The 19,031-nt window shown below is 43.9% G+C and overlaps 1 long non-coding RNA gene across 2 annotated transcripts in view; it reads left to right on the top strand.

Moving 5' to 3' along the window:
* The window catches only part of LOC120306402, a 31,366-nt gene extending 15,773 nt beyond the window's left edge, over positions 1 to 15,593 (top strand). Inside the window, exon 8 of one of the 2 annotated variants that reach the window (XR_005556270.1) lies at positions 14,423 to 15,593. This is a non-coding gene — a long non-coding RNA (uncharacterized LOC120306402). Of the gene's footprint in view, positions 1 to 1,763; positions 6,255 to 14,422 lie in introns of those variants that run through there. The other variant, XR_005556268.1, reaches the window with a different exon arrangement.
* Positions 15,594 to 19,031: the final 3,438 nt, after the last annotated feature.

Below are 19,031 nucleotides of genomic sequence, written 5' to 3'. Positions count from 1 at the left end.
CATGAAGCTGGCACCCTCAGCGCATCCTGATCTTCCAGTGTTGCTAATGAATAGGTCGTTTGCCAGTCCCCTGAGCTGGCAGGCCCAACAGAAGGGATCCGCGTTGAATCCCTGCCACACAATTCTCATTAATGAAGGTTATGTAAACTCCTTGTTTACTTCTGCCAAAGGGGACACTCAACTTTCGGTGGTGGGTGGCAGCTTACTAATGAATGCCTCTCCAAGCTGAGAAAGATATTTAACAATGGGTCTAACATAGAGGGATGACTCTGTGATCGTCTGGGTTATGAAACAGGTGAGCAGCTAAATCTGCCCCAAATCCTAACCAAGTTTGAATGAAAGGATGGTTAAAAAAATCTTCATCATCTAGAAAGAGTGCAGAGAAGAGCAACAACGATGATCAGGGGAATGGAGGCTAAAACATACAAAGAACGTTTGCTGGAATTGGGAATGTCTAGTTTAATGAAGAGAAGGACGAGGGGGGACAGGATAGCAGTGTTCCAATATTTCAGGGGCTGCCACAAAGAAGAGGGAGTCAAGCTATTCTCCAAAGTGCCTGAAGGCAGGACAAGAAGCAATGGATGGAAACTAAGCAAGGAGAGAAGCAACCTAGAAATTTCCTGACAGTGAGGACAATTGACCAGTGGAACAACCTCCTTCCAGAAGCTGTGAATGCTCCAATACTGGACGTTTCTAAGAAGAGACTGGACAACCATTTGTCTGAAATGGCATAGTGTTTCCTGCCTGAGCAGGGGGTTAGACTAGGTGACCTCCAAGATCCCTTCCAACTCTATTATTATCATTATTATTATTATTATTATTATTATCATCATCATTATCATCATCATGTCCTGTGCAAAACACATTGGGCAGCAAGTGTTTTCTAGCGCTTTCAATCATTTGCAACGTTTTTGGCATTAATAATCAAGATCTTGCTTGAGTGTTTGGCGCCAGGTTTTCCAAGGCCACCCTTGTTTTCTCTTTCCTCCACGTATGGTGGAGTTGTGCCCTTCAAAGTCTTAGCCTCCAACTTTTTAAGTAGAGAAATATTAGTAGCCTCCCTTAGAAACACCAGCTAGGAAGATTAGGAAGATTCGGCGTCCAATAAAGCAAGAAACCACTGAGTTAGAGAAATCTGGTCCACGTTGACCGGCCAAGGATCCTTGTAGGATGGGATCAAGGACATTTTTTGCACGTTATAGAGATGCCAAGGCTTCTGTCCTAGGAACGTAGTTCGGATCAACTAGAGGCAGAATATCAATGTCTGCCTGGGAATTCAAGCGGCCGCGGGAGTTGGGATGAAAAGAGAACAAGGTCCAGAAACAGTTCTGTAGCAGCTTGCCTTGCAAGCAGGCAAGGATTGGTCCCTTAATTCCCCCACTTTCACGAAGCTATGGAGAAAGGAGCTTGAAAGGGAAAGTAGAAATCTAGGTGAAAGGCAGAGCAAGAGGCAATCCATGGTGGAACGAGTTGGTTGGAATCCTGAACATGATAGCATCTTTGAAGGGGGGGGGGGAGGAGAAAGACATTGTAAATATTTATCACAAGGCTTGTTGCAAGTTCTTATCAGTGGATTATGGCCCTTTCATCCAGACATTGTGATATTAGTTTTATATACCAGGCGGGGAAAAAACAGGTCTTGGAGTGGGAGGGGGAATCCTTGTGTACTGTTTCCAGGGCCTTTCGGTGGATCATTTTGCCTTGCAGAGAATCAGGAACTGCAATGTGCCTTAATTCTGTATTCTGTTCACCTCCCTGGCCAGCATCACCTACCGACACTTGTCAGTTGAGCTGAGTTTGCAAGTTGCTACACAGGGCTGGCTGGCACAGGCTGGAATGTGAGCTGCTTCCCCAAGACTGTCAGCCAAGCCTGCTACAGAGCTGGAGGACTCAGAGCACATTGAAAAACAGCAATGAAGCAAGGACTTTGTGTCTTGAGAACAGTCCATAACCGGAGTCACGCCTTGACTTCTACCCCCCCCCCCCGGTGCTATTTGGCTTTGGGGTAGCGTGATGCCACTGTGGTTTGAAAGTTGTGATTTATGACTTGGCACCTTATGTGAACTCAACCAAAGATCCTTTATTCAACCCATCAAGAGCAAACCCTGGCTTCATTCTGTGTGTAAACTCAACATTCATATCTCACACACTAAGGGTAATCTGTCCGTCTGAATCTTCTTTCCTTCCTTAGGTGGCAGGCCTGCATGAATTAATAGATTTGCCAGGGTCATGGGTTATTTTGCTCCTGTTAGCAAGCCACTTAAATGACTTTCCAACAGCTGCTTGAATAGCCCATAAAATGTACCTCCTACCGACAGATGCATAGACCCCTTGTGTAGATTTACGTGGAAATAGTCAAGATGGCAGCCATCATGATCTGATTGAAATCTTTTTTTATATGCAGAACACACACACACACAAATTCAACTGTGGCTGTCTTCTTGACCTGTTTTCCTCCCCACCTCATGCCATGGATGGTCCTACACTGGATGATCAAATTTAGGGGTAGGAGAAGCTTCAGAATCCTGCTCTGAGCATGGAGCCAGCTCCCAAACCCAGCTGCAAGGCAGATGTTTCAGTAGCTACACATCCAGCCAAAGTTCAAACACGGCCGTTGTCCTCCTGGCATAGGATGCTTGGAATGTGACATCTATTGGACCTCTGCCTGCTTCTCAGCTGTAGAAGCCCAAATCTTCTGGTAGAAGGTGCTCCTCTGCAGTGAAAATGGGAAGGTGCATGAAAGTACGTTAAAGGTGTTGGCAGGTCAGGTAAGGTAAAACCTGTCTTTGCAATTTGAATGGGAATTATAATTGCTTTGGAATCGCTTGCTATATTCAGCCAGGAATTGTTGGCACTGAACCACGTGGGGAATGGAGCAAAGGGAAGGCCAGGTCATGCCCTGATCCAATTTCACTCAAAACTCATCACCTGGGCAAGTTTTCTGAGGCCAAACAGATTTAAGTTCTCAGAATCCATTGCCATCCAGGCAGTATTTGTTAAGAAAAAAAATAGTCTATACAAATATGGCTTATTGAACCACAATGCAGAGGGTTCAGAGAATATGCTAAACCATGGTTGGCCAACCATGGGGCTGGGCTCAATTCTAGACAGAAGCAAACCAACGGAGTCATGACAGAAGCAAACCAACGGAGTCATGGGTTAGTGTGATGTGTGAAGACAACCAATACAATCTTAGTTTGTCATAGCAGGTTCTTTCAAGCCAGTCCTGTGAATGGTCAGCCATGATTTATAGCTTTGTGTTGGGTGAATCCAGGTCAGTTGGGCTCAATGCACAAACCATAGTTAAGTGAACCAAAGCTAAGTGAGTTATCTGAAAGTTGCAGGGATGAACTAAGGTTCAGGCTTGCCTGATCTGGCATCCTTCAGGTTGGACTCCAAATTTAGAACGTCAGAGCATAGAACCCCAGAGTTGGAAAGGATCTGGGAGGTCATCTAGCCCAACTCAAGCAGGAGATCCTATACCATTTCAGACAAATGGCTGTCCAGTCTCACAATAGCTGCCAAATGTTCACTCTTGACAAGGAGTGTCCCGTACCAAACAGCATCCTTTTGATTTTGGCACATTATGCTAAGCACAAAATTGGTATTACGACCATAGTTTTGGCGGATTTGGCATCGCGGTTAAAAACTGCCTGCCCTTGGACGTGCCCCAAGAGTCTCTGGTGGAGAAAAGAGTATTTTCTGCTTCCTTGTTTTTTGTTCTTGAGGAAACATTCACTTTCTGAAGAACTAGCCACCAGATCATTGAATGCTTCTCGGCCCTTGTTAGACTCTCCACCCGGGCCACGGTTGCTAAGCAGCTGTTAGCCAAACATCCAAAGTCAATATGTACTATCTCTCTGACGTCAGCTGAGTTAAAGATTATTTCAAATAAAGTTGCTGTGTGTATTAAAGGCTTTTCCTGTGTGTGCAACTTGCCAGCCATTGTCCATATTTTGGAGACTCCAGCCTTGCCCAGTCAGATGTCCTCTGCATTGTCCATCCTTCCCAAACAGGAGGGCCAACGTCCTGGGAGTAGCTATCCCTCACCACTCACCAACTGGGACGGCTAAACCTCACCAGGTTTATGCTGCTTATGTGTAGAATTATAAGTGTTCCACTAAGACAGGGGTAGACAACCTTGGCTCTTTTTTTATGACTCATGGACTTCAACTCCCAGAATTCCTGAGCCAGCATGGCTCAGCTTGGAAACCTCTCCCTTTCCCCTCAGCATAGCTAGCTCAGGAATTCTGGGAGTTGAGGTCCACGAGTCATGAAAGAGCCAAGGTTGCCTACCCCTGCACAAGGAGAACTCCAGATTGGGAAAACTAATGACGACGACAAAATTTCCTAAATTGTCCAAAATGCTGAGTCTTCCCCAGAAGAAATGGAATCTTTCCCAAATTGGAAACAACCAATTTCCAGATGGATTTTTTTTAATTGGGTTTTCTTTTTCTGTTTCTGGGCTCTTGTTTGCATTTAGATGCATTTTCCTTTTGTGTGTGTGTGTTTAGTTTTGTTTTGTTTTTCAATAGCACAATAAAAATAACTGCAGGAAATTGGATACATAGGTTTTTTTTTTTTTAAATTAACACATAACATCTCTTTTTTAAGGATTTGTATATCTTTAGCAATTATGTATCCCTCACCGATGTATGGTGGGTGCACTGAATCCCTCTGCATTATTATTTATTTAGGTATTCCATTCAGAACTTGGTTTTTTTTCCAGGTGCTGTCTGGGAGTTTCTCTCCACCACCACCCCCCCACTTTATCTCACAATATCTCTTTGTTTTCAATCCCAGTTTAAGGCCTTAATCTTTGTACTCATCTCCTGCTTTAAAAAACAACAACAACAGACCAACACAATCTTACAGTATTTAATTCATTTTACAAAGCCCTGTACGTTACTAAGAGCAATCTGCGTGCTTAGCAAGATCCTTCCTTGTGGTCAGACGGGGGTCAAACCAGCTTTTTCATGTCTGAAAATAATTAACCTTTCTTCCTCCTCTAAATTTTCAAAAACGTGGGCAGAGTTTGCCCAGTTTCAGCCCGATGTGGCTTTCCTTTTTTTTTTTTTTTACGGCTTAAAGGACGAGCACCTGCAGCGAAGGTTTATGACTGGAAAAACCATTTAACACTACGAACTCTCTTGAAATCCGATGGTTTAGTTGGTCAATTGTTAATGCAACAACCCCTTGGGGGCTTGGAATTTGCTTCTTGCAAATCAGTAAGGGTGTTTACCCTCTGGTAACACTGTGACCTTTCGGGGCACTGACCTAGTACAGAAATAAAATTTGGTTCACCTTGTCACAACTCAATGGCGCAACTTACTTACGCTATTTGCACAGACTGGGTGTCAGGTGATTCAATCCCAGCTCAGCTGAGCAAGATTAGAGAAGGTGGCCAGGCCAGGCCAGGAGAAAATCTACCCTGCTGGCAAAAGCAGAGCCCAGCCAAACACCCTTACCACCTACAACCGGTTGCAAACTTTCCTCTTAGGTTAATTAACTCACCCCACCTCTCTCCTCCATCAATAGGATTTTTTCATTTCACCCTCCCCCCCTCCAGCTGCTTCTCCTGGGGCTACACTTTGCTAACAATCAATGTTTGGTGATTTCCAAACAGAGATAAAATTCCAGGGCCTGTTTGGGACCGAGAGAGTCCTCCTATCTCCCCCCCCCCACCATAATGTAAAACAACAATGAAGGTGTTTCATGCATAAAGGTCACACGGCCGGGCGGTGTGAAACAAGCCTACTGTATTGCATTCTTTTCTTTTTCCTATTTGTCTCCCCCCCCATCTCTTAAAAACAACACAAAACGTGACACATCAAGCTATTTACACAAGAGTCCATTGGAAAATACGCCCCACCTGGACAATTAAAATCTACAAGGGAACAAGAGGAAACATGTATGTGTTTTTTGTTGTTGTTATCATGATTGCTTTTTGCATCACTGTGGTTTGGTGAAGAGAGCAGTGTCGGGAAGAAAAAGGATCTGTGCGTTAAAAGTGACTTTCAAAAGTTCGGACAGACCCACCTGGCCATTTGTGAGGGGTTGTGGGATCGTAACTCTCGTTATAGCTACTGTGGTAGCTTGGGGATAATGGGGAGTGTAATCCAAAGCATGGGGGGGGGCGAGAAGATTTCAGAAGGCGCCAGCTGCATGACAGGAATGAAACTCAAATACTTTGGCCACCTAATGAGAAGGAAGGACTCACTGGAGAAGGGCCTAATGCTGGGAAAGATTGAGAGCAATAGAAGAATGGGACGACAGAGAATGAAATGGCTGGATGGAGTCACTGAAGCAGTAGGTGTGAACTTAAATGGACTCCAGAAGATGGTAGAGGACAGGAAGACCTGGAGGAACGTTGTCCATGAGGTCGCGATGGGTCGGACACGACTTCGCAATTAACAACAACAAAAGATTATTTTTTTTATCCCACCTTTATTATTTTTATAAATACCTCAAGGTGGTGAACTCCTTTCTCCTCCTAGTTACCCCACAACAACAATCCTGTGAGGTGGGTTAGGCTGAGAGTGAGTAATTGACTCAAAGTCACCCAACTGGATTTCATGCCTAAGGCGGGACTTGTCCTCACTGTCTCCTGGTGATTAGTTCAAAATCACCCCGCTGGTTTTCATGCCTAAAATGGGATTAGAACTCACAATTTCCCACTTCCTAGTCTGGTGCTTTACCCTCCTAGACCAAACTGCTATATTGGCACACCATTCCAGGATGAATAGTGTCGAATTCTGGGGTTCCCTCTCTCTTCTGGTTCTCAAGGCATGTAGAACAACAATTTGTCATTTGAGGCGTTTTGAACCATTCTGGATACCCAGGATGTGTTCAGGAGTGTCCAGAAGCAAACTCTGGACAGATTGCTCTGTGTGGCAATCCAAGCTTTGCCACACTCAAATGCTGTAGGAAGGCCATCTTTCTTGAAAAGACTTCCAGTTGGGGTTCTACAAAAAGGGGGTGGGAGACTTCTCTTGGGATTCCATGGCTGTCATCTTGCAGATTTTGACCACCACTTCACATGCCCCTAATCCCAGTATCTTCCAGGGGCCTGTGGTTGTTTTTCTTCCTTTAAGTTGTTGAATTTTACAAAACAACACAATGAAGATCAATTGGCATTACCCTGGCGTTTCTGGCTTTGAAAATGCACAGACACACCAGATCTTAACAAACTTTGCTGGGAGGCAACAGATCCATCTAATCTCCACCCGTTTTGTTCTTCTTTCATTCCTTGTTTACTCATCATTGGCTCAGCCTGACACACACTGGGTGCTTCTTTTCAACCACCCATCAGCCTATTTACTGCTGAAAAATCAAGATGACCTTTTCTGACTTATCAGGAGGGAATAGATTTCTTCCAAGCACCCCATTCCAGGAATATTTGCTTTGATTCTCAGTATTTTAAAAAAGGGGCCCGGACAGGTTGCCTTATCTCTGTGGTCTTTATCTGGCTGGGATACTAATGGACCTTCGTTCTATCCCACCCATCCAGTCTCTATGTTCTTTCTTTTCTCCCCTCTGGGATTCATTCCTCTGCCTGTTGTTACTCTAAAACGAACTGGGTGGTTCCCAAAACAGTTATTATTACCTTGCAGCAATTTCAAAATTGCCATCTCTGCTAGGAAGGCTCACGAGTCAAGAGCTTGGTGCTCTTCAGCTTTTAGTGGTCCACAACTCGGTGAGAATGGATGGAGGGGCAGGATGGATTCTGTGAAAAGATGCATAACATAGGAAGCTAAAGGTGGGATGATGGAAGAAGGACTTCTTGATAAAATTTATTTACTTTTATTTATTCAACACCGCCCAACCGCCCAACTAATGGTGATTCTGGGCACCTTACAATGCAGAATTAAATGGTGGCATTCACTGCCCGCAGATGTTCCACTGGCCACCAAAAAAAAAAGAATTGGATGACTTTGCGGAGAACGTTGTGTTATTTCTCCTCCCAAATCACTTTTCTTTAAAAAATACTAGAGAACATAAATTTAAGGAACCAATCCAGTTGTGAACCAAAGACCCACATGTGACATAATCGCAATGTGACATGGAGGGGTTTTTTTTGTGCTGATGCTTAACAGCTGAAATTCTAAATGTCTACAGGACACCAGATTTTCTTCCCTTTGTGTTGCCATATGGAAATCAATTTCTCCAAAACTGAGCACTCCTAACAGAAGAGAATATCTGTAGCTCATGGCTGAACTGTGGAGTTCTTGATGTTTTCTGAGCTTGGTTGTTTGCTTGCAGATGTTTCATTACTCAACTATGTAACCTCACTGATACAAACACTAATGAGTGTGGACTTTGCTCCCTGACTATACACAGCAGCTTGCCCTGCGGTTTTGGTGGGGATGGGGGTTTCTTCTTGATTGTTTGTCTAGTGTTAATCCCTGCTTATCTGGGTGTTGGCTACTGGGGAGCAAACAAACAATTGAGCTCAGGGAAGACCAAGGACTCCACACTTTTCTAAACAAGCACTTATTGCAATGGGATTCTTTATGACTTGGATGAAGGCTCTTCCCCACCTCAGATACTTCTTCCCACGTGATCCATCTCTCAGAGGGTAGTCATTCACAGTTGAAGATGAATGAAGTATGGAATTATGGAATTGGGTATGTCTAGTTTAACAAAGACGAGGGGGGACATGATAGCAGTCTTCCAATATCTCAGGGGCTGCCCCAAAGAAGAGGCAGTCAAGCTATTCTCCAAAGCGCCTGAAGGCAGGACAAGAAGCAACGGATGGAAACTAATCAAGGAGAGAAGCAACCTAGAACTAAGGAGAAACTTCCTGACAGGTAGAACAATTAACCAGTGGAACAACCTGCCTCCAGAAGCGGTGAATGCTCCAACACTGGAAATTTTTAAGAAAAGACTGGACAGCCGTTTGTCTGAAATGGTGTAAGTTTTCCTGCCTGACAGGGTTGGACTTGATGACCTCCAAGGTCCCTTTCAACTTTATTACTATTACTAAGTTTTCTTCCATTAATTCCTTGCTCTTCTTTGAAAGGTAGATATGTCTAATGCTACTGAGCACAGATATTCTATATACCTTTCTTATCAAACATCCTTTCTTCTTCTCAGCCTCGTTAGATGTAGGGAAACATGTGAGAGAGTATCTATGATAGCCACAAGCTGTCTATTCCCAGATAATTGTGTTCGTGTGTGTCATCAGCATATGATTGTACCATATTTTTTTGAATAGCCATGTTGGCTGCTTTGTGAATCCTGAGAAAATGCAGACAACATTCTCGTGGACAGAGAAACTGACACATTCCTAAATAAAATGAATTTAGTCATAACCGTCATCTTTTGTGCAGCTTCAGGGTGAGTCACCATGGCCAAGACAGGACTTTTTCACAGTGGGATAATTTCTTTGCAAATTGCTAATTGTGGCTTTCAGTGAGTCAGGCTCGCTCTTGTCTGTTCATGATGGATGTGGGGGCATTTCCTGTCTCAACTCCCAACTCCCTTTTTCTCCACTTGGCAAACTCCACATGAAGAATGGCAAGAGTCCTCATCCTCAAACGTGATACTGCTGAAGAACATCTGCAGGGCAGCAGGACACCTTGGGTGTCAAAACAGATGTTCACATCTCCCTTGCAATGTCTTTGGACCAGACTAGATGAAGTATGGTAAAAGTTGCTGCAGCTGGCTGGTTCAAATTTCAAACTCCACTGACTCATCCCTAGCTTTCAAGCTCACTCGCTGATGTCAAAAAATTGGAAGCAAAGCCAGCTTCCCAAAGGAATAAAGCTTCAGTACAAAAGGAAATCCAGAGTGGGAAGCCGCACAGGAAATGAGCTCGCCAAAGCGGAATAAAATATGGACATAATTTATCATGCCAACAGGATGTCCCATAAAACCAATCGCAAAGTTCAAAAGACACGAGCATTAAAGAAAAACCCGGGTCAGAAAGTGTCAAATTCACCAGTCATCAGATCAATTATCCTTGCTGCTGGTCCATCAAATTATATCTGAGACAAAGAAAATAATAATTATGAATTTATGAGGATTCCTTAAGAGCAAATATCTGCTGTCTGAGAAGGTAATTTTGCTCTTCCCAAGAGTAGGGCTGGCCTTGGAACACCAAAGGACCAAGAGAGCAACAGAGTTTCTTGGTCTTCATACTTCCTTATTTATTTATTTATTAAGTGGATATGCAAAAAAAAAAAAAAAAGCCCCCCCCCCCAAATAGCGCTTCAATAGACAAAAATCCTAGTTGTGAACAGTTTGTGCTTCTAAATAAATCCTGAAACATTTAGTCCTCGTTGACAGATCTACATATGTAACATAATCTATGGCATTCTGCTGATTAAAATAGCAACATCAAACACCAAGGACTGTAGATAATTTTCCCAGTCCAATTTTTACAAAATGGGGAGATCTTTGACTTGAGCGGCTACATTTACAGTGAGAGAAACTCCCTATCCTGCCTTGGCTTCAAAAGTCAGAATAAGTTGAGAAAAACATCTCTCTCTGTGCGGTCTCTTTGACTGTATTTTGTACAACCCAGGGTTGCCCAATTTTGCACGATGGTGGGCCCGGCATCCCATTTAAAGTCCCATTCCTTTTGCAGGTGCATTGTTGAAACATCTGCAGAAAGGGTAGGACTTCACCCAGGACTTTGGAGATTTGGACACCCCTGTTCCGATGACCCTGTCAAGCACCAGGACAATCAGGAGATCTATATATTTCCCATGGGTATAAAGATTTATTGCAAACTTAAGCTCTCTACAAGAATCTGAACAACTAACAGGCAAGAGAAATTAGCGGGAGATAAGAGTCAACGGAATTCAAGGTGGACTGGACTTAAATCTCCTGTGGGTGCGAAGGGAGTCATGGCTGATGATAAGTTTGACTCAACCTGGTCATTTCCTACAGTCCCTGGTTCAACCTCTCAGCTAAGGGATGAGCAATTTTATTTTATAGCCCTTGAAGATGGGCTGAAACAAAGGTGGGCTGCTGTTGTGTAATTTTAGGGTTGGATATGTTAGTCTGGTAGATGATTCTTCTTTATAAAGCCATATCAGGAGGAGCTTCCCATATCTTTAACTTATTCAAGTTAAAGATATGGGAGGTTCCTCCTGATAATTTGGTTGACTGGAAACCCGAGCACTACTTCTAAAGTTTTATTGTGATAATGCCACTGGCTGATGATACCCATTCCTAAAATTGTGGCTCCAGTTCTGAAGCCTAGAAACCATTTAGTTGTTCCTCTTGGTTTTACACAGTAAGAACTAGATGATTTAGTATTGTGCTGTTAAAATCATGTGGGTTCTGCGTGAATACTCTTAGATACCTCTTGGGTACTTACTGAGATGTTAAGGCCTTGGTAAGACCATACTTGGAATACTGCATCCAGTTTTGGTCACCACAATATAAAAAAAATGTGGAGACTCTAGAAAGAGTGCAGAGAAGACAACAAAGATGATTAGGGGGCTGGAAGCTAAAACATATGAAGAAGAGTTGCAGGAATTGGATATATCTAGTGTAGTGAAAAGAAGGACTGGGATGTCATGATAGCAGTGTTCCAATATTTGAGGGGCTGCCACAGAGAAGAAGGGATCAACTTATTTTCCAAACACCAGAAAGCAAAACAAGAAGCAATGGTTGGAAACTAGCCGAGGAAAGACCCAACCTTCAATTTTCTAACAGTGAGAACAATAAACCAGTAGAACAGTTTGCCTTCAGAAGTTGTGGGTGCTCCGTCCCTGGAGGCTTTTAAAAAGAGACTGGACAGTCATTTGTCTGAAATGTTATAGGGTCTCTTGTTTGAGCAGGGGGTTGGACTAGAAGACCTCCAAGGTCCCTTCCATCTCTGCTCTTCTTGAGATAAATGATGTTCATTCAAACATCATCTTCCTTGCCTGCCCTGCTCAAAGTTTTGACCTGTAATAAAAAGTGACCTGCAATCTTTCAATGGTCCTTCTTTCTTTGATAAGCCTTTGCAATTGCTACCTTGGCCTGAGGGCATTGGTTGATGGAATTGGGCATGTCTAGTTTAACGAAGAGAAGGACGAGGGGGGACATGATAGCAGTCTTCCAATATCTCAGGGGCTGCCCCAAAGAAGAGGGAGTCAATCTATCCTCCAAAGCGCCTGAAGGCAGGACAAGAAGCAATGGATGGAATCTAACCAAAGAGAGAAGCAACCTAGAACTAAGGAGAAATTTTGTGATAGTTAGAACAATTAATCAGTGGAACAACCCACCTCCAGAAGCGGTGAATGCTCCAACACTGAAAGTTTTTAAGAAGAGACTGGACAGCCATTTGTCCGAAATGTTATGGGGCTACCTGCCTGAGCAGAGGGTTGAACTTGATGACCTCCAAGGTCCCTTCCAATTTTATTATTATTATTATCATCCCCAGAAAAAGCAATGGCACATCTTTTTCAATTCCTGCCCCCAAAACTTGCAGGAATGGAGGTTTCCAGTGAGAGGAACTCAACTGCAAAAAAAATGATTTTCCTTCTACCACCTGATCAAACAAGTTGTATTTAGGCAATGTGTGAAGATGACAGAGCCTGGCTGTTGAATGATCCATAAAGGGAAGCGGAAACCCCATTTTCCCTGTTCAAGTTTGCATCCTGTTGCCTTAAGGAAAAACATTCATTCATTCATTCACTAATGGGCTGTTGGAAGTTATGGAGAGCTCCCTGGACGACCAACCATCGCAGACACAAATAAATGCCAGGGAAAAATTGAATAGATGAAATGCTTGCAATTCCCTCATCCATTCCGGGGGAAACATGTTCCCGTCATTTCAGACAACAATTTCAACAATTGTAACCTGGCTATGTGCGTTTCAAAGGGGGGGGGGAATTCAGTTGCACAAGGCAGACAGAATATTCCTTCTGCTTTCTAGCACGCCATTAGAGCAGTGGTTCTCAACCTTTTTAATGCCGCGACCCCCAACCGGTCGTAAGTCGAGGACTACTCAACCGGTTGTAAGTCGAGGACTACTCAACTGGTGCAGCCCCGTTTGCAGAATCGGACTTTTGGCGGGCTCGGCAGGGCAGAGACAGCCTGGACAATTCCTATTGGCTTTTGAAAGCCAATAGAATTAGACTCTATTCAAGAGAGTCTATTCTATTGGCTTTCAAACGCCAATAGAATAAAAGGGAGTAGCACAGCTAAGGAAAAGGGGGGGGGGGAATGGCGGACTGCGTTGTTTGGCGACCCCCGTGAAATGGTCGTTCGACCCCAAATGGGGTCCCGACCCACAGGTTGAAAACCACTGCATTAGAGGAACACATAAGGCAAACATGTCTGCAAGGTTAAACTAAAATTGCATACTTAGAGCACCTCGTAATGCAAGCCACGTTCTTCCTTGCTAGCAAGGAGTTAGATTTCTCTTAAAATTCCATACGGATGTTTTTTAAAAAAAGTCATCTATGGCAGGGCTTTTCAAACTTTTCACCCATTGTACCACTTTTAGGATATGGCAACATCCGAGTACCACCAGTCGCCTAGCAAGGTGTCAAAAACTTGATGACCAAAAAAAAAAAAGGAAAAAAGTGATAAAGTACAGGTAGTCCTCGACTTACAACAGTTTGCTTAGTGACTGTTCAAAGTTACAATGGCACTGAAAAAAGTGCCCCCCCAAGCCACAGCCGAGCAAGACACCTGTCTGCCCGCCCGGCGGCGCTCTTCCTCCTGTCCGAAGTGCCCAACCCCCAGTCCATGAACCGGTACCGGACCACGGCATGCCAGCAACCAGTCTGCACAAGCAAGCAAAGCCCCATCCGCAAGATGCAGGCAGCATACCAAACCACGCACCCTCCGGTCTGCGGAAAAACCTCTCTCGACATAAGTGGTCCCTAGTGCCCAAAAGGTTGGGGACCTCTGATTTATGATCCTCTGAACCATCTGCTAAAATAGGTTCTGTCCCCAGCCCTGAAGCATCTCTCAAAGCATCCATTAGCATCGGTCTTGATCTGGGCAAATATTCAAGAGAGATCAAAAAACAGATTCGTCCGGAAATCTTTTTTTCTTAACACAATTTCGCCGATGTCACATCTCCTACGAAAGCCTTCAAACGAAGTGTACAGGTAGTCCTTGACTTAACGACCGCAATTGAGCCCAACAAAATTTCTGTTGTTAAATGAGACAGTTAAATGAGTTTTGTCCCATTTTAAGACCTTTCTTGCCACAATTGTTAAGTGAATTTGGCTTCCCCAATGACTTTGCTTGTCAGAGGTTCGCCAAAAGAGGATCACAGGACCACAGGAAACAGCACCGTCATAAATATGAGTTAGTTGCCAAGGGTCTGAATATTGATTACCTGACCATGGGGATGCTGAAATGGTCATAAGTGTGAAAAATGGTCATAAGTCACTCTTTTCATGCTGTTGTAACTTTGAACCATCATTAAACGAACAATGGTAACTTGAGGACTGTCTTTTATTAGATGCTGGTGCCTCCAAGATCTGGCTTTGATCCTTTGGCTTAGCCTGGGGCTGCCATATATTTCTTCCTGCTGTAGAAGGAGAATGAAGATACGTTGAGGACATTTCATCCTGGATTTGGTTCTCTGCAGCCTCCAGGTACATTTAGCCCATCTTTCAATGTAAGCTTGCTTTGGATGGCTTCCACCCTTGGGCCAAATTTGGACCTCTTCCCATCCAGCATCCAGCTGACAGGCAGCCGGAGGGATGGAGGGATGGAATCTCTAGACTATGTACATAATTTATTTTCCAAATCCCGTTGTGTTGAGAAGAATAAAAACCAGCTCACGTCAATCCTATGAAAAGACCCTGAGAAGTTCTCCACCCTCCTGTTCTGAAGGAACTAGGAGCTGGCAAATGACCCACACAAGCACACGAATTGTTCATTAGTGATTCTTTCAGTTTGTAGTTACAGCTGCAACATCCACACCTACGGAAGAGCTGGAGGAAGCACGTAGGTGTGAGAATATATGTGTCGTGTGGAGGGACAAAAACAAAGGTTTCCTGAAGTTCCTTGAAGGAGCAGAGGTCCACACCACGTGTCCTCCTTCCTCCTTTTGTTCTGAGATGGGCTCCTAGGAATTATTTTGTTGGAGGCATTCTGGACTCAGGCAGAAATATTCCTATCCGTATTGTACCCGGTGGACAGATTGATTGTCTGCAAGGAGTTGAATTTGTCTTCTCCCACCCTTCTGTGGAGGTCTTGGATACTGTTTTCATCTCATAACTCACATGGAAATTTAGCCTTCAACTGCTACTACTACCATTAACACAAAGAGCAATTGTATTAGCAATAGACGTGTCCACAGGAAAGGGTCAAAAGAATCAACTTGGTGACCCCAACTTTGCAACTGAAGCTCTGCCCCCTTTATGGTGCACTGTAATGAACAAAAAAGTAGGGGGGGGGCCTTTGATCCCATCATTGTTGCTGCCATGGACGACCTGATTAGTTAGTAATACCTTGTTGTATTTATGGATATTGATTTACAGAATACAGAATAACAGAGGTGGAAGGGAGCTTGGAGGTTACCACCTACTTGAATAGGAGACCCTGTAGCATTCCAGACAAATGGCTGTCCAGTCATTTCTTAACCTCCAGTGATGGAGCATCCACAATTTCTGAAGGGAAGCCATTCTACTAATTAATTGTTCTCACTGTCAAGAAATTTCTCCTTAATTCTGGGTTGTTTCTCTCTTTGTTAAGCTTCCACCCTTTACTTCTTGTCTTGCCCTCAGGTGCTTTGGAAAATAGGTTGACTCCCTCCTCTCTGTGACAGCCTCTCAAATATTGAGAAGACTGCTCTCATATCACTGCTATCCTTCTCTTTTTTAGTTCTAAGTTCATTCTTCTCTTTTGCAAGGAATCAAATGTATTTCTAACCCTCTTGTATGGCTTCAAGGCTGACCCCGTGGACAAGGATTCCTAGAGAGGGCCTGTCCTTTCCTGCCTTCCCAGGTGCTAGATCAGATTTCCCAAGATGTCTTCTAGATAGAATGGACGTCTACTCTCAACACTTCTTTGGTGGCTCTGCTCAGAAATTATGGGAGTGGCCTTTATAGCATCTTCATCCGAGCCCTCATGGTACCACAGTTACCATCATGGTGCTGTGGACAGACTGTGTATTCCGTTGAGAATGTCTGATGCTATGAAAATGCTTAAAGTCACTAGTGAGAATCCGAGATCACGATACCCGAAGGCCGTTGGATTTGGGCAAGATGTGTGAGATTGACATGTGTCTTTGAAGAGCTGGAAAGTGTGTTTGGTTGTGGCTCCTTGGAGAGATATTTTGGAATGTGTTCATTCTTGCTGCGATTCAAGGCTGCTGCTTCCCATCATGTGAAAACGAAATGTTTCTATTCTGCCAGCAATTAATCCATGTGTGAATATCAACAGCAGATTGTTATGTTCAGTGGGGTTTTTTTTTTCCTATTAAAATGTTATTTGGGGCAAAAGCAACATGTCATCTGAAAATATAATGTTGACTCATTGCAACCGAAAAATGAATAATGGAATCTTCCTTGATTAGATGACTTTTGACTGCTCTTAATGCAAACAATATCCTTCCATTTCTCTCTCTCTCTCTCTCTCTCTCTCTCTCTCTCTCTCTCTCTCTCTCTCTCTCTCACACACACACACACACACACACACACTTGCCTACAATATCTAGAACCTTTTCTAAGCAACTCTGCCAGGGTGGCTGGCATCTTTTCAGATTTCCTGACTATAAGGAAAGGTTCAGAATTTATGTGACAAGGAGCAAAGATCATTGACTCTTTGCCAAAAATAAAACAATTCTACCTCAGCCTTTCCTGTCCAAACTAGATCCGGAGAAGGACTGGGCAGATTTTGAGCTAGCTGATCTCATTTCTTATATGGTCTTACTAGAACCACCTAATGTTGATCAGCTGCTAGTGGTGGTGGCCAGGGGATGGGTTAAGCATCCATCAGCCACCAAATGGTGATGGCCATGGAGAAGGGCTAAATATAGCATTATCGTTCAGGGTAGAATCAATTTAATGTGGTTGCAAAGGATTGAACTCAAGTGCCAATAGGTGGCTTAAGTGAGGTCCCCGATGCTTTAAGTAATATATAATAATTGAAGTAATCTAAATACAGAGTCATCGACAATCCCTTTTCATGCTGCACCAGTTCCCACATTCAAGGACAACAGAATAATACTCATATTATGCAAACCAGGAACAATAGTTGAAAAAGATATGATTGGCATTTGCTTTTGAAAATCTGCAGTTTCACTTTTGAACATTGGAGTGTTGGGGATAAGAAGGACCTCTTAATAACCTACTATAAAACACTCCAGAATCTGCTTTCTGATTAATCCCATTTGTCTGCATTCAGATATTTTCTTGTGCAACTCTCATTAACCCTGGCCACACTGTCTGGGATTGGTGAGAAATGTATGACCCACACCCCCCAAGTACCACGACAAGACAGCTTAATCTAAATCACCCCGATCCATAAGTAGGGATCAAGAGAACCAATTGACTTCTGTAAGAAATCCAAGCTCCATTGTGGTTCTTGCCTTTGGCTTGGTGGGATTCATCTACCACTTGTCACCTCTAGTCTTGCTTCGAATAAGCTTTGAGTGACTTCTTCCGACAAGGTAACATCATCCTGTGTTTGATAAGACCAACTTTCCACATCTGAAGGATCTCCATCCTTCCATCTAAGATGGTAAACTGGTTCCAAGCTGACTGAAGGATCTGCTATATATTTAGTTCTTCTTTTGATCATTAAACTGGCAGGACTTTTATACAATTTCACTTGACCTAACGCAGGGGTAGGCAACCTCGGCTCTTTTATGATTCATGGACTTCAGCTCCCAGAATTCCTGAGTGTTGCCCATGTGGCTTTTAATCGGTTTCCCCTTAAAACTAACTCAGCTATGCTTAATTCGTATGTGTCTTCCAGCTCTCTGAGTTGCAAAACCTTCCCAGATGATGGCCTGGGCTTCTCTTTGAACAGCTGGCCGTTGGATGGCCAGTTTGTTGCCTGTCCAGCTGAAAAACAAAGAATTGGCCCACTCCCCGGCCATGTGAATTGACCCAGAGCTGGCAAATCAATAGGAAATGAGGCAGTTCTATTGAGTGCAGGAAGAGCAATTTCCTGCATCGGATCCCATTCAGAGAAGGAAATTGCACTGCTTCAGCTTCCATGGGAAAAAGTATTTATACTTTCTCCTTACTTGAAGATTGACACCTCAAGCTTAAAAATCCATATGATTTCCACTCACCAAAACTGGCCTGCTAGCCTTATGAAAATTGCACTGAGGCTTTGCTGGAACACAGAAACACACAAAGCAGGGATGGGCAACCAAGGCCCCTTTATGACCCGTGGAACTCAATTCCCAGAATTCCCAAGCCAGCATGAAGTCCACAGATCTTAAAGACACCATAGTTGCCCACCCTGACATAAACATTCACAAACAATGCTATGGAAGGGCTTGATGATCAAGATCATCAGGTCTTGATCTTGGTCTTGATTCTGCTGTTCTCCTCTCCTCTCTTCTCTACTACTTCCTCTCCTCTCCTTTTTCACTCCTCTCCTCTCCTCTCTTTTCCTCTCCCACTCTCTCCTCTCTCCTTCTTCCTCTCCTATCCTCTCCTCTCCTTTCTCCTCTCCTTCTTCCTCTCCTCTCCTTCCTCTCCTTTCCCACTCTCTCTCCTTCTTCCTTTCCTCTCCTTCTTCCTTTCCTCTCCTTCTTTCTCTCCTCTCCTCTCTCCTCTCCTTCTTCCTCTCCTCTCCTTCCTCTCCTCTCCCACTCTCTCTCCTTCTTCCTTTCCTCTCCTTCTTCCTCTCCTCTCCTCTCCTTTCCTCTCTCTTCTCCTTCCTCTCCTCTCCCACTCTCTCTTCTTCTTCCTTTCCTCTCCTTCTTCCTCTCCTCTCCTCTCTCCTCTCCTTCTTCCTCTCCTCTCCTTTCCTACTCTCTCTCCTTCTTCTTTTCTTCTCCTTCTTCCTCTCCTCTCCTTTCTCTCCTCTCCCACTCTCTCTCCTTCTTCCTTTCCTCTCCTTCTTCCTCTCCTCTCCTCTCCTTCTTCCTCTTCTCTCCTCTC

The sequence above is a fragment of the Crotalus tigris genome, unplaced genomic scaffold (assembly GCF_016545835.1).
Source record: "Crotalus tigris isolate CLP2741 ecotype Arizona unplaced genomic scaffold, ASM1654583v1 scf7180000017735.2152567, whole genome shotgun sequence".
Taxonomy (NCBI): domain Eukaryota; kingdom Metazoa; phylum Chordata; class Lepidosauria; order Squamata; family Viperidae; genus Crotalus; species Crotalus tigris.
Note: the sequence above shows the minus strand (reverse complement) of the source record. Positions and strands in the feature narration are given on the sequence as shown.